The sequence below is a fragment of the Carcharodon carcharias genome, chromosome 9 (genome assembly GCF_017639515.1).
Source record: "Carcharodon carcharias isolate sCarCar2 chromosome 9, sCarCar2.pri, whole genome shotgun sequence".
NCBI classification, from domain to species: Eukaryota; Metazoa; Chordata; class Chondrichthyes; order Lamniformes; family Lamnidae; genus Carcharodon; species Carcharodon carcharias.
Genome location: NC_054475.1, coordinates 71,770,776 through 71,783,698, shown reverse-complemented (window position 1 = coordinate 71,783,698; position 12,923 = coordinate 71,770,776). Strand labels below are relative to the sequence as shown.

The following is a 12,923-nucleotide window of genomic DNA, read 5'->3' as shown; positions in this document are numbered from 1 at the left end:
TGTGTTGTGGAATACTGATGTAGTAAAGTGTTAAGATCCCTGTGGGAGAAATATAAACCAAATTACCCCCGAATGAAGAAATCACCAAAAAGGAGTGTGAAGTGATTCATTTTGGTAGGAAGAACACAGAGAGACTATGTAAAGGGTGCAATTCGAAAGGGTGCAGGGACAGGGGGATCTGGGTGTGCCTGTACACAAATCAGTGAAGGTGGCAGGACAGTTTGAGAGCGATTAATAAAGCATACAGTATCCTCAGCTTTACTAATAGGTTATAGGATACAAGAGCAAGGAAGTTGTGCTAAATTTGCACAGAATACTGGTTCAGCCTCAGCTGGAGTAGTGTGTCCAGCTCTGAGCACCACACATTATGAAAGATGTGAAGGCATTGGAGAGAATGCAAAAGAGGTTTACGAGAATGGCTCTAGGGATGAGGATCATCAGTTACATAGCCAGATGGGAGAAGTTAGGACTGCTTTCCTTGGAGAAGAGAAGGTTGGGGGAGATTTGAAAGAGGTATCCCAAATCATGCAGGTTCTGGACAGAGTAGATAGGGAGAAACTGCTCCCATTGGTGGAAGAAGTGAGAACCAGAGGGCACAGATTTAGGGTAGTTTGCAAAAGAGGCAATGGAGATATGAGGAGAAACTTTTACACACAGCGGGTGGTTAGGATCTGGAATTCACTGCCTGAGAGTATGGTCAAGGCAGGTTCAACTGAGGAATTCAAGGAGTTGAATTATCTGAAAAAGAATCGGCAGAGTTACGCAAATGTGGCCAGAGAATGGCAATTATTTGGAGAGCCTGCTCCTGTGCTCTAACAATTCTATGATTCTGAGCTTTTGCATTTGTAGCATTTACTTTTAACACGAATTGGAACCAATGCAAATTAAACATGAGGTATCAGGCAAACAGCACTTCAAATAGGCCCAATTATCTTCGCTGTCCAAGGGCCCAAACACTCCTTTTAAGTGAAGCAGGACTTCACTTGCACTTCCCTCAATTTAGTCTATTGCATACGCTGCTCCCAATGCGGTTTCCTCTACATTGGAGAGGCCAAATGCAGACTGGGTGACCGCTTTGCGGAACACCTTCAGTCTGTCCACAAGTATGACCCAGGCCTCCCTGTCGCTTGCTATTTCAACACTCCACCCTGCTCTCATGCCCACATGTCCATCCTTGGCCTGCTGCAATATTCCAGTGAAGCTCAACGCAAACTGGAGGAGCATCTTTCAACTAGACACTTTACAGCCTTCCGGACTTAACATTAAGTTCAACAACTTCAGATCATGAATTCTCTCCTCCATCCCCTTCCCCTTTCCGATCCCCCTTTTTTCTAATAATTTATATTTTCTAAATGTATTTTTAAATATATTTTTCTTTTCCCACCTATTTCTATTATTTTTAAATTTATTTCCATCCATTGTTTTATCTCCACCTTTTAGCCTATTTCGATCCCTTCCTCCTACCCCACCCCCACTAGGGCTATCTGTCACTTGCTCATCCTGCTTTCTACTCTTAATGTCACCATTAGCACATTCCTTAGCTAATATCACCACCGTCAACACCCCTTTGTCCTTTTGTCTATTGACATCTTTGGCAATCTCTTCTTTGCATCCACCTATCACTGACCCTCCATCTAGCTCTACCTGTCCCACCACCACCCCCCCCAAACAGCTTATATTTCACCTCATTTCTATTTTTCCTTAGTTCTGATGAAGAGTCATACAGACTTGAAACGTTAACTGTATTCCTCTCCACAGATGCTGTCAAACCAGCTGAGTTTTTCCAGCTATTTTTGATTTTCTTTCAGATTTCCAGTATCCGCAGTATTTTGCTTTTAGCTTCCAACTATCTTCAGCTGCTTCATCAATGATCTTCCTTCCAGCATAAGGCCAGAAGTGGGGATGGTCGCTGATGATTGCACAATGTTCAGCACCATTCACCATGTCCAAATGCAGCAAGACCTGGACAATATCCAGGTTTGGGCTGACAAGTGGCAAGTAAGATTCAAGCCACACAAGTGCCAGGCTATGACCATCTCCAACAAGAGAGAATCTAACCATCACCCCTTGACATTCAGTGGCGTTACTGTCGCTGAATCCCCACTACCAACATCCTGGGGGCCACCACTGACCAAAACTGAACTTGACTAGCCACATAAATACTGTAGCTACAAGAGCAGGTCAGAGGTTAGGAATCCTGAGGTAAGTAACTCACCTCCTGATTCCCCAAAGCCTGCCCACCATCTACAAGGCACAAGTCAGGAGTGTGATGGAATGACTGGATGAGTGCAGCTCCCATAACATTCAAGAAGCTTGACACCATCCAGGGCAAAGCAACCCATTTGATTAGCACCCCATCCACAAACATTCACTCCCTTCACCACCGATGCACAATGGCAACAGTGTGTACCATCTACAAGATGCAAAGCAGGAATTCACAAAGGCTCCTTCAACAGCACCTACCAAACTCACGACCACTACCATCTAGAAGGACAAGGGCAGCAGATAGATGGGAACACCATCACCTGGAGGTTCCCACCAAGTCACTCACCATCCTGACTTGGAAATACATCACCATTTCTTCACTGTTGCCAGGTCAAAATCCTGGCACTCCCTCCCTAACAGCATTGCTGGTGTACATCAATGCAAGAAGGCAGCTCACCACTACCTTCTCAAGGGCAATTAGGGATGGGCAATAAATGCTGGGCCAGCCAGTGAAGCACACATCCTATGAATGAATAAAAAAAGTAACAAAGATACGTCTCACAAAAATGCAAGCATCCGTTATCACTCCCCGCGGACATGTGACATCACATGTAGTTCTAAAGTTCTTTAGTTCAGCCTCTGGTACACTCAATTGATTCAGCCCTCGAGTCCCGTTTGCAGTGGTATTCCATCTGAGGTTCTCGGAGATAGTTGGTGTCAATAGCACACGCCTGTACAGCCTCCTTAGCTAGGTTTATGACATTCTCAATGGCACATGATCTCCAGAGATTCCTCCATCCTACCCTTTTAATAAACCCCGGTAAATGATCTGGTTGGTCTGGCAGAACTGAAGCAGTAGTAAAATTGTCCAATTCAGAATCCCTGCTCTAACCCTGTCGTCGGCGTTCTGTCTTGTTTCACATAGCTTGTAAATGTGCCTTCTCTGTTCTCTGCTCTGCTGCAGCTCTCCTTTGAGTCTGGCCACATGGTTTTTGTACGTTAACTTCCTTGCTGTTGGCACTGCTTCCACCTCAAAGGTCGCCAGATCTCACAGACCACTATTTCTCATTGTTCAAGACAATTACAATTGATCCCTTTGCAACTGATGCAAACTCTTCAAAGTCTTTTTCAAGCATTCTTAAAAATTAAAAATCCACAAACATTTTAAAGAAGTTACACATTTTCCTTACTGTATTGCTTCTGAGTCAAAGGTTGTCACAAAATTCGTGAACATGTTGGAAAAGCCTTCAAATGTATTCTTCCTGAACCTCGTGAAACTAAGATATTCCTGGACAGCACATTCCAGAATATTGACATCCAATAGCAAACAAAATTACTGAGGAAGCACATTAATTCACCTCATACAATGGAGGGTACAAACTGGTACTGCAGGAGTGTTTCAGGGCGAGTATGGAGTGGGACTGTAGGTGTGTCTGTGGCAGGAGGGATGGCAAAGTAGTGACTACAGAAATGTCTGACTGGATATGGAGTTGGAGTCAGACAGGACCTCCCCTTAACAAATCCATGTTGACCCTCCTTGATTAACCCATGCCTTTCTAAATGACAATTTATGCTTTCCAGTAATTGGTCCACCACTGAGGTTTGGCTGATTAGCCCAAAAGATGTAAATGATTCATTAAGAACCATGCACGCACATGTTTGTCACTCCATACAGGTTGTCTTTTTACTCTAATAGGCCCCACTATTTCCTTTGTTACCCTTTTGCTCTTTATATGTTTAAAAAATATCTTCTGGTTTTCCTTGATTCGACCTGTTAATATTTTTTCATGGCCTCGTTAATTTCCTAATTTCCCTCTGCTCATAAAAGAGTTACACTTTTAGGATACTGTCTTTCCACCAAAGTACACCACTTTGTTCTTTTCCATATTAAACTCTACTTGCACGGGGGAGGGTGGGGGAATGGAGTTGGAGGGTAGTGCAAGCATCAGAGAGCAAGATTGAAAAAAAATTAAAATTGATGTTATCACTTGAGAAGGTGCAGACTGGTGAGTAGCTTTTGAGTTTTTCTAAAAATAATCTGCAGATTATTTCTGTTAACTCAGTTAATAGTGTAATAAGTAGAGGCATTGTAAGATACATCAGCTCTCATGCATATCCTGCTTCATGTGGGAATTCCAGAAAGCTTCTCATGTCCTGGACAACTACCTGTGCAGGAAATATCATTAGCTGGAGGTGCTCAAGTTCTGGGTTTCAGAGCCGGAGCAGGAGTTATCACTGCAGTACATCAACAAGACTGAGAGCAACAGTGGCAGCATGTTTTTGGATGCAGTCATCCTGCAGCTTAGGAATATACAGGCAAAGAGGCAATGGGTAACCACCAGACAGTCAAGGAGGGCCAGACAAATAATGTAGGAGTCTCGAGTACATCTTGTTATCTAACCAGTATTCAGTGCTCCAGCTATGATGGGGCAGTGAGAAGAAAGGTCAGGAAAGCAATAGTGATTGAAGATTTGATATTTAGGGAACAGACAGGCGTTTCAGTAGATGCAGATCTGAATTCAGGATGGTACATTACCGCCCTGCTGCCAGAATCACGGATGTCACTGATCGACTGCAGAGCACTTTTAGGGCATGTAGTGGGGGGCTGAACAGTCAGAAGTCATAGTCCATATCGGTACATTGACACTGGTAGAAAGAGAGGCGATGCCGTTCAGATTTCAGAAAGCTAGAAAATATATTAATTAGTAAGCCCTCAACAGTAGCAATCTACAGATTACTACTAGTGCCACTTCCTAATGAGAACAGAAATAGAAGGATAGAGCAGATGAATGCCTGGCAGAAGATGGTGCAGGAAGGAGAGAGTTAGATTCCTGAGTTTTGGTGGAAGTGGGGCCTCCACAAGCTGGATGCGATGCATCTCAACAGGATTGTGATTAATATTTTGACAGGAAGGTTTGTTAGAACTGTTGGTGAGGGGTTAAACTAGCTTGATAAGAGATGGAACACAAGTAATGGATTTGGAGAGAAGGAAAGCAAACCTGGAAATAGGTGGCCAAAAGTTAGTTAGTGCTTATGGAAGGTCAAGGAGACAAAGACTAGAAAACGTACACAGTGATTAATGGTATATACTTCAATGCAAGGAGCCTAATCAATATGGTAGATGTGCTCTTGACCTTCTTAGGCTATCCCTCAGGAGCAAGGGTGACTTTCTTCCACTCCAGAATTGTGGGTCCTGAGGTGACTAAAAAGGCTAATGCTGGATCCGCACACTCTGCCACAGGTGGGGCAGGTAATGCCTGATGAAACAGGTGGATGGGATGCTCGGATTTTGGAATGCTTCTTCCACTGTTTGCGCTTGGCCTGCTGGAGACATCAACATGGTTGGCACCTTCATGGATGCTTCTTTCGCAGTTTGGGTGGTCTCAACTAAGAGATTCCCATAGTGGGAAAGTTGCATTTTTTCAGAGAAGCTTTGAGGACGTCCCTGAAACATTTCCTTTGCCGTCCTGGTAACCACTTGCCGTGACAAAGCTCGGAGTAGAGAGCTTGTCATGGGATTCTTGTGCCAGGCATGCGGACAGACAATATGGTCCGCCCAACCTAGTTGAGCAGCCATAACAAGCGTCTCAATACTAGGGATGATGGTCTGAGAGAGGGCATTAATATTGGAGTGCCTATTCTGCCATTGAATTTGCAGGATTTTGCAGAGGCATCGCTGGTGATATTTCTCCAGGATTTTAAAGGTGCCTGCTGTACATTGTCCATATCTCTGATGAATACAGGAGGGCAGGTAACACTGGACCCTGTAGACCATGAGCTTGGTGCTGGTGTAGGGAAATTGATGTTAAATTAGTTCTAGTTTCATTTCCACAATGTATATTAATCGATTAACCTAATAGTATATTATCCTTTTTAACCAATAGAGTACTTCGGCATTTAATATCATGTTACTCTGCTTAGTTTCATTTGACAAGCTGAGAAAGCCACCAAAGGATTTTAGACAGCATAGAGGTAACATACTAGTGATTTAATTACAGAACAACTGCAGGAGGGGCCCCTGTTGTACTTACTTCCAATTACAGAGCCATATTGTAAGAACTTGCAGCCTTCAAGGTTGAATGGGCAAGCTTACATTCCCTCACATCGCAAAACCTTATTGAAACCTGACGTTATCAACAAAGGAGAGTTAGAAGGGATTCATTGTATGAAGAGGAGGAAAGAATAACAACAGCTGTATTCTACATTAAGTTAGCTTTAATTCGTAGTGTTTTAGAAGAAAAACAATCACATTTGGCTGAATGTATTCTTGGTATTAGAGTTAACTTCTGTAACACTGTGAGATTAGCTTTGTAACTGTATAATTTTTTTAGACTTTTTAATCACTCAAGGCTATGTATTAAGTGAACATATAAAGAGACTTTACTACCTTACATTTTAAACACTAATTACTGCTATGCACTTACATTTTATACACACTCTGCCTAATTTCTAAGTACTACCTATTTTGTAACCTTTTCTATTCGTGCTTTGTAATCTTTTGTATTAGGACTGCATAGTTCTAAGGTTATATTCAGCTTTTCCATTCTATTCTCTTTTAAAAGTAAAACAACTCATTCCAATTACCAACAACCATAGAGAGAAAAACATCATCTAGCAAATGGCCCCTAAAACAAGCAGTCACTGATAAAGGTTCTGATTTAATGAGGAGCCTGCACCAATTAAGCAAAGTCTGAGATGATGAGTTCAAGGTATCATCCATGAAAGAATGACAACATACTTCCTCTATCCTAAACAAATTGGCGTGGTATCATAAAACATCCTTTTATCTTAGCAAGAAGTTAAGATAAAAGAAACAAACTTTTAAAGAGGAGGATGGTCCTATAAGTAACTGCCATTTTAAGGAAACAGTCAGGGGATACTGGGGGTGACATCAGTCAATGGCCATCACCCTTGCGGGCCAATCACAGATTGATCACGCCCCCCCCCCCCCCCCCCCCCCCCCCCCCCTTAAGCCAATTAGGAAATAGCCTCGCCTCATTTAGGCCGATCAGAATGCAATAACATCACTGATCACGCTGTGGGTTGTGGCTTACAAAGTGTTACTAAGCAGCAGCTTTCACTGACCAAGGTGTGTACAAAGTTGGAAACTGAAGTTTGCAGAGCCTGCTGTCCACAGGGAAGCAGAAGACCACAGAAGTGACGGACAGAGGTCAGAGACCAAGTGTCAACCTGCGCCCAAAGTTGAACCGGGAAGCAGGAACCGTGCTATGCCTGTAAAGTCACTGCCCTGCTGTGATGACCATTCATTTTTAAACTTATTAAAATTTCCTGAAATATTCCATCAAACTGTTCTCCTGTTGCCTCTATGGTTAAAGCCTCAAATGAACAAAATTAGAATTTAAGTTCAAATAGTGCCCACAACTTACACTGGGTTTCAGGTCTTTGTTATCAAACACTCTTTTTCTCAGTCGGTCGAAGGCTGTGCTGGCACACTGGAGGCGATGTTAGCTTCATCGTTGATGCCTGTCCTCATTGAGAGGAGGCTCCCAAGGTATGAGAAATGATCCACATTGTCCAATGATTTGCCATGAATCCTGATAGTTGGGAGGCAGTGTTGCACAGTGGGAGCAGGCTGGTAGAGAACCTTTGCCTTCTGGATGTTTAGCCTAAGGCCCATTCTTTCTTACACCTCCGTGAATGTGTCGGTGATAATTTGAAGCTTGGCCTCTGAGAGGGTGCATGTGCAAGTATCATCAGCGTGCTGCAGTTCAATGGCAGAGGTTGAGGTGATCGTGGTTCTGGAATGGAGGCATTGTAGGTTGAACAGTTTCCTACAGAGTAGCCCCACTCCGGCAGGGAACTTCATGGAGATGGCATGGAGTGTTGCGGCAAGGAACATGGAAAAGAGCATTGTTGCGATGACACAGCCTTGCCTGACCCCAGTTTACGCTCGTTTTGGGTCTGTGGCATATCTGTGGTAAGGATCACGGCTTGCAGCAGTCGAAGAACGGTGATGAACTTCTGCAGGCAGCCAAATTTGAGGAGGATGCTCCACAATCCGTTCTGGTTGATAGAGTCAAAGGCTTTTGTGAGGTCAAAGGCAGCCATGAATAGAGGTCACTGTTGTCTCTGCATTTTACCTTGACTTGTCTTGTGAAGATCATGTCCATTGTGCAGGATCTGCATTGTGACTCCAGTGGGAGCTCGTCAGCCACAGGGGGTGGCAATTGAGAAGGGCTCTTGCAATGACCTTTCCTGTGATGGACAGCAGAGGCACCCTTCTTCAGTTACTGCAGTAGGTCTCATCTCTCCTCCTCCCGGATGAGGGAGATGAGGTCATGTATCTGTGCCATGAGTACTTCCCGCCATATTTTATTATTGCGGCAGGGAATCCATCTGCTCCGGTGGCCTTGTTGATTCTTAGCTTTCGGGTGAACTTTTCAACCTCACGTCGGGCTGAGATTGTGCTGAGGTGGTGGTGGGTAGTGTGCTGTGGGATGTTGGCAAGGATGTTGAGAACTGAGTTTCGGTTGAGGAGGTCCTCGAGGTGCTCCTTCCAACGAGCACTGACTGCCTCTCTGTCCTTAATGGGTGCCACTCCGTTCTTAGATGGGCTAGGTCCTTGGGTGCTTGGACCGTAAATGGTCTTGACTGTACTGAAGAATCCATGCATGTCGTGGCTGTTGGCGAGTTACTGTATTTTCTGCGCTCTTTCCACCCACCAGCTGTTCATGGATTTTTTGTTGAGTTCAATCTTGACTTGTCTGTAGACCTGATTTCTTTTCCTCAAATTTTGGTGGTGCTTCCAGTTCAGGAACACCTTGCGCTTTTGATTTAGTAGTTCCTGGATCTCCTGGCCATTCTCGTCAAACTAGTCTTGATCTTAAAAACAAAAAAACTGCGGATGCTGGAAATCCAAAACAAAAACAGAATTACCTGGAAAAACTCAGCAGGTCTGGCAGCATCGGCGGAGAAGAAAAGAGTTGACGTTTCGAGTCCTCATGACCCTTCGACAGAACAGGAACCAAAAGCATCCTTGCAGGTGCTGATTATGGTAGGCTTAAGGGCAGATCAGGCATTGTGGTTCCCGTTTGTTCAGAGTCGCCAGGTTGCTTGTGAGGCATTGTCTGAGTAGGTCTTTCTTCGCAGAGTCATCGACATAAATCAGGTACTGGAAGGGGGGGTGGAAGGAGGAACTCAGGAAAATTACAATTACAAGTGGTACTTAATAAACTGTTGGAGCAATGTGCTGACAAATCCCCGGTTCCTGATGAAAGAAGTGGTTGGTGAGATAGTTGATGTGTTGGTCTTAATTTTCCAAAATTCCCTAGATTCTGGAAAGGCGCCATTAGATTGGAAAATAGCAACATTACTCCTTTATTCAAAAAGGGGTGGAGACAGAAAGCAGGACAGTTAGCTTAACTTCTATCATGTGGAAAATGGTAGAAACTATTATTAAAATGTTATGGCATGGCATTTAGAAAAATTCAAGGCAATCAGGCAGAGTCAACATGGTTTTGAGAGTGGGAAATGATGTTTAACCATTTATTGGAGCTCTTTGAAGGAGTTACATATGCAATGGATAAAGAGGAACCGATGGCTGTACTGTACTTAGATTTCCTGAAGGCATTTGATAAGGTGCCACATCAAAGGTTATTGTGGAAAATAAAAGCTCATAGTGTAGGGGTAACATACGGATAGAAAATTGGCTAGCTAACAGAAAACAGAGGGTACCCATAATTGGATCTTTTTCTGGTTGGTGGGATGTAATGAGTGGTGTGCCACAGGATTCATAGCTGGGGCCTCAACTTTTTACAATTTACATCAATGGATGAAGGGGTGAAAGAGTTGCTGATGACACAAAGATAGGTAGGAAAGTAAGTTGTGAAGAGGACATAAGGAGGCTACAAAGGGACATAGATAGGTTAAGTGAGTGGGCAAAGATCTAGCAAATGGAGTATAATGTGGGCAAATCTGAAATTGTCCATTTTGGCAGTAAGAATAAAAAAAGCATAATCCAAATGGTGAGAGATTGCAAAGGTCTGAGGTTCAGAGGGACCTGGGTGGCCTAGAGCATGATTCGCAAAAAGCTAGTATGCAGGTACAGCAAGTAAATAGGAAAGCTAATAGAATGTTATCGTTTCTTCCGAGGGAAATTGAATACAAGGGGAATTGAATACAAAAGTGGGAAGATTATGCTTCAATTGTACAGGACACTGGGGAGACCACATCTGGAGTACTGTGTACAGTATTGGTCCCCTTATTTAAGGATGGATGTAAATACATTAGAAGCAGTTCAGAGAAGGTTTACTAAGCTGTCAGGAATGGGCGGGTTATCCTATGAGGAAAGGTTGGATAATCTCTTTAGAAGAGTAAGAGGTGACTTGATTGAAACATATAAGATCCTGAGGGATCTTGACAGGGTGGATGTGGAGAGGATGTTTCCTCTTGTGGGAGAATCTAGAACTAGAGGCCACTGTTTAAAAATAAGGGGCTGCCCATTTAAAACAGAGATGTGAAAAAATGTTTTCTTTTCAGAGGGTCGTGAGTCTTTGGAACTCTCTTCCTGAAAAGGCAATTTGAATGTTTTCAAGGCAGAGGGAGACAGATTCTTGATAACTAAGGAGGTGAAAGGTGACCGGGGTACACAGGAGATTACAGTCAGATCAGCCATGATCTTATTGAATGGTGCAGCAGGCTCAAAGGGCCCCTAGTTCATATGTTCACATTGATTTTCCTGTGGCAGCACTTCTGCTGCCGTTGCCATTTTTGGGCCAAGTTGATAGAAAAAATAACCTGGATAAGGCTATGGGTGGTCCCAGCAGTCATCAGCTCCTGTCATCGCATGGGTGATGCAGTCTTCCTTGCAGTCCCTCACTTGGACAATGATGTAGTCAAGCAGGTGCCAACGTCTGGGGCGAGGGCGTTGTCTTGAGGTCTTCTGGTTGTCTCTGACGAAATAGGGTGTTTGTTATGATCAGGACATGTTCTAGGCATTTCATCAGGAGAAATAATCCATTGGTGTTAGCGTTCTCTATGCCTTCCTTGCTAATCATGCTTTACCAGAGCTTTGTGTTCCTTCTATTGCTGGCATTAACATCACCGAGGAGAATCAGCTTGTCTCCTTTTGGGACATGGGACAACAAGTGATCAAGGCTGGAGTAGAATCCCTCTTTGGCCTCATCTGTTGCTTCTAGGGATGGGGCACACATGCTTACAACTGTAGTGTACTTTTTCTTGGCTAGTGTGAGCCAAAGTGCTATGAGACATTCGTTTATCCCACAAGGGGCTCACTGAGATGGTCAACTAGTTCATTTTTATGGTGAAACCAGCCGTGTGGAGTCGCTGTTCTTCTGATTTACCTTTCTGGAAGAAGGTGTATCCATCACCTTGCTCCTCGCGCTGGCCTTCTCCTGCCCACCGTGACTCAGTCAGGGCAATGATATCAATTGTGTAGTGCCGGAGTTCCCAGGCTTTGATAGCAGTGTAACATCCTGGTCTGTTGCTGCTGGGGTTGTCCATGAGAGTCCTGATGTTCCAGGTCCTGAATTTCATTTTGAGGGGTGCAAGGTGCCTGTGCATGGATTCTTTTAACGCGGGATGACCTTTGTACACCAACTACCACAGGGTCCTGATGGATCACGGTCTTTGTGCAATGGGAAGGATAGCTCAGACAATGGGAGCACAGGTTCCACTGTACGGACAGGGGCTAACAGACACACAATGTGCCCTTAAGTCCCCCCCTCTCTCCTGGGCACACTCAGTGCTGCTAGCTTGTGGGTTGATAACATGGGGACAGACCGCAGATAGGCGCTTGGCTGCATGGTGTCAGCTTTTATTGAAATGTGGTTTTAAGGAGGGCGGGTAAGCCTGGTTACAGCTTTTCCAGACTGGGTTAAAAAGGAGTCAGGCGGCCGGGGGTGGGGAGGGAGGGGGGGCGGGGGACAGTCAGCGATTTTGCTTAAAGAACAATCTCAACTGTATGGAGGGATGATCTGCGAGAAGTAGTATCCAATTAAGCTATATGGGTTGAACTGAGGAACAAAAAAAAGGGGCAATCAAGCTGTTGGGAGTGTACTTCAGACCCCCAAAGAGTCAAAAGGAAATAGAAGAGCAAATACACAGGCATGTTGCTGAGAAGTAAGATTGATGAGAATGTTTCCAGAGATGAGGAAGTTCAGTTACGTACATAAATTGGAGCAGCTGAGACTGTTTTCTTCGGATAAGAGAAGGTTGAGAGGAGATTCGATAGAGGCCTTCAAAGCCATGAGGGCTCTGGATAGAATAGCAACATGTCCTTTTCTGAACATCAAATTAATTTTATATTTTAAAGTTGGACACCAAAAGGCTGGAAAAGATGAATGCCCAAAGGTCACCTGACTTCTTTTGTGGTTGGAACCACTCCCCTACTGCGAGAGGGCACAAAAAAACATTCCAGGTTGATGTGAGTCAATGCCTTCCCCTGAAACCAAACCAAAGGCCATTGAATGGGTCATGCTAAAAACAAAGACATTATCTTAAACTCTCAGAGGTGTTAACCCACAACACAATGCTGGAGAATCAACATGAACACTACCCCTCATTTGGAAAAAGGACCTGAACTTGTGAAAAGTTACATCTCGGCAGCCCTGTTTTCTTTGTCTGTTTAAAAGACCAGGTCAGATCAATTGGCAAGCAGAACTACCAAAGCCATTGAAACCATCAGTCCAGCCAGTCTGTGAACCAGACTTGGAAACAAGCTGCGAGGCATCAGGCAG

General features: G+C 44.1%; 1 protein-coding gene across 1 annotated transcript in view; it reads right to left on the bottom strand.

The window, feature by feature from the left end:
- The window catches only part of slc25a14 (solute carrier family 25 member 14), a 120,210-nt gene that overhangs the window by 31,670 nt on the left and 75,617 nt on the right, over positions 1–12,923 (bottom strand). The gene's annotated exons all lie outside the window — the stretch shown is intronic.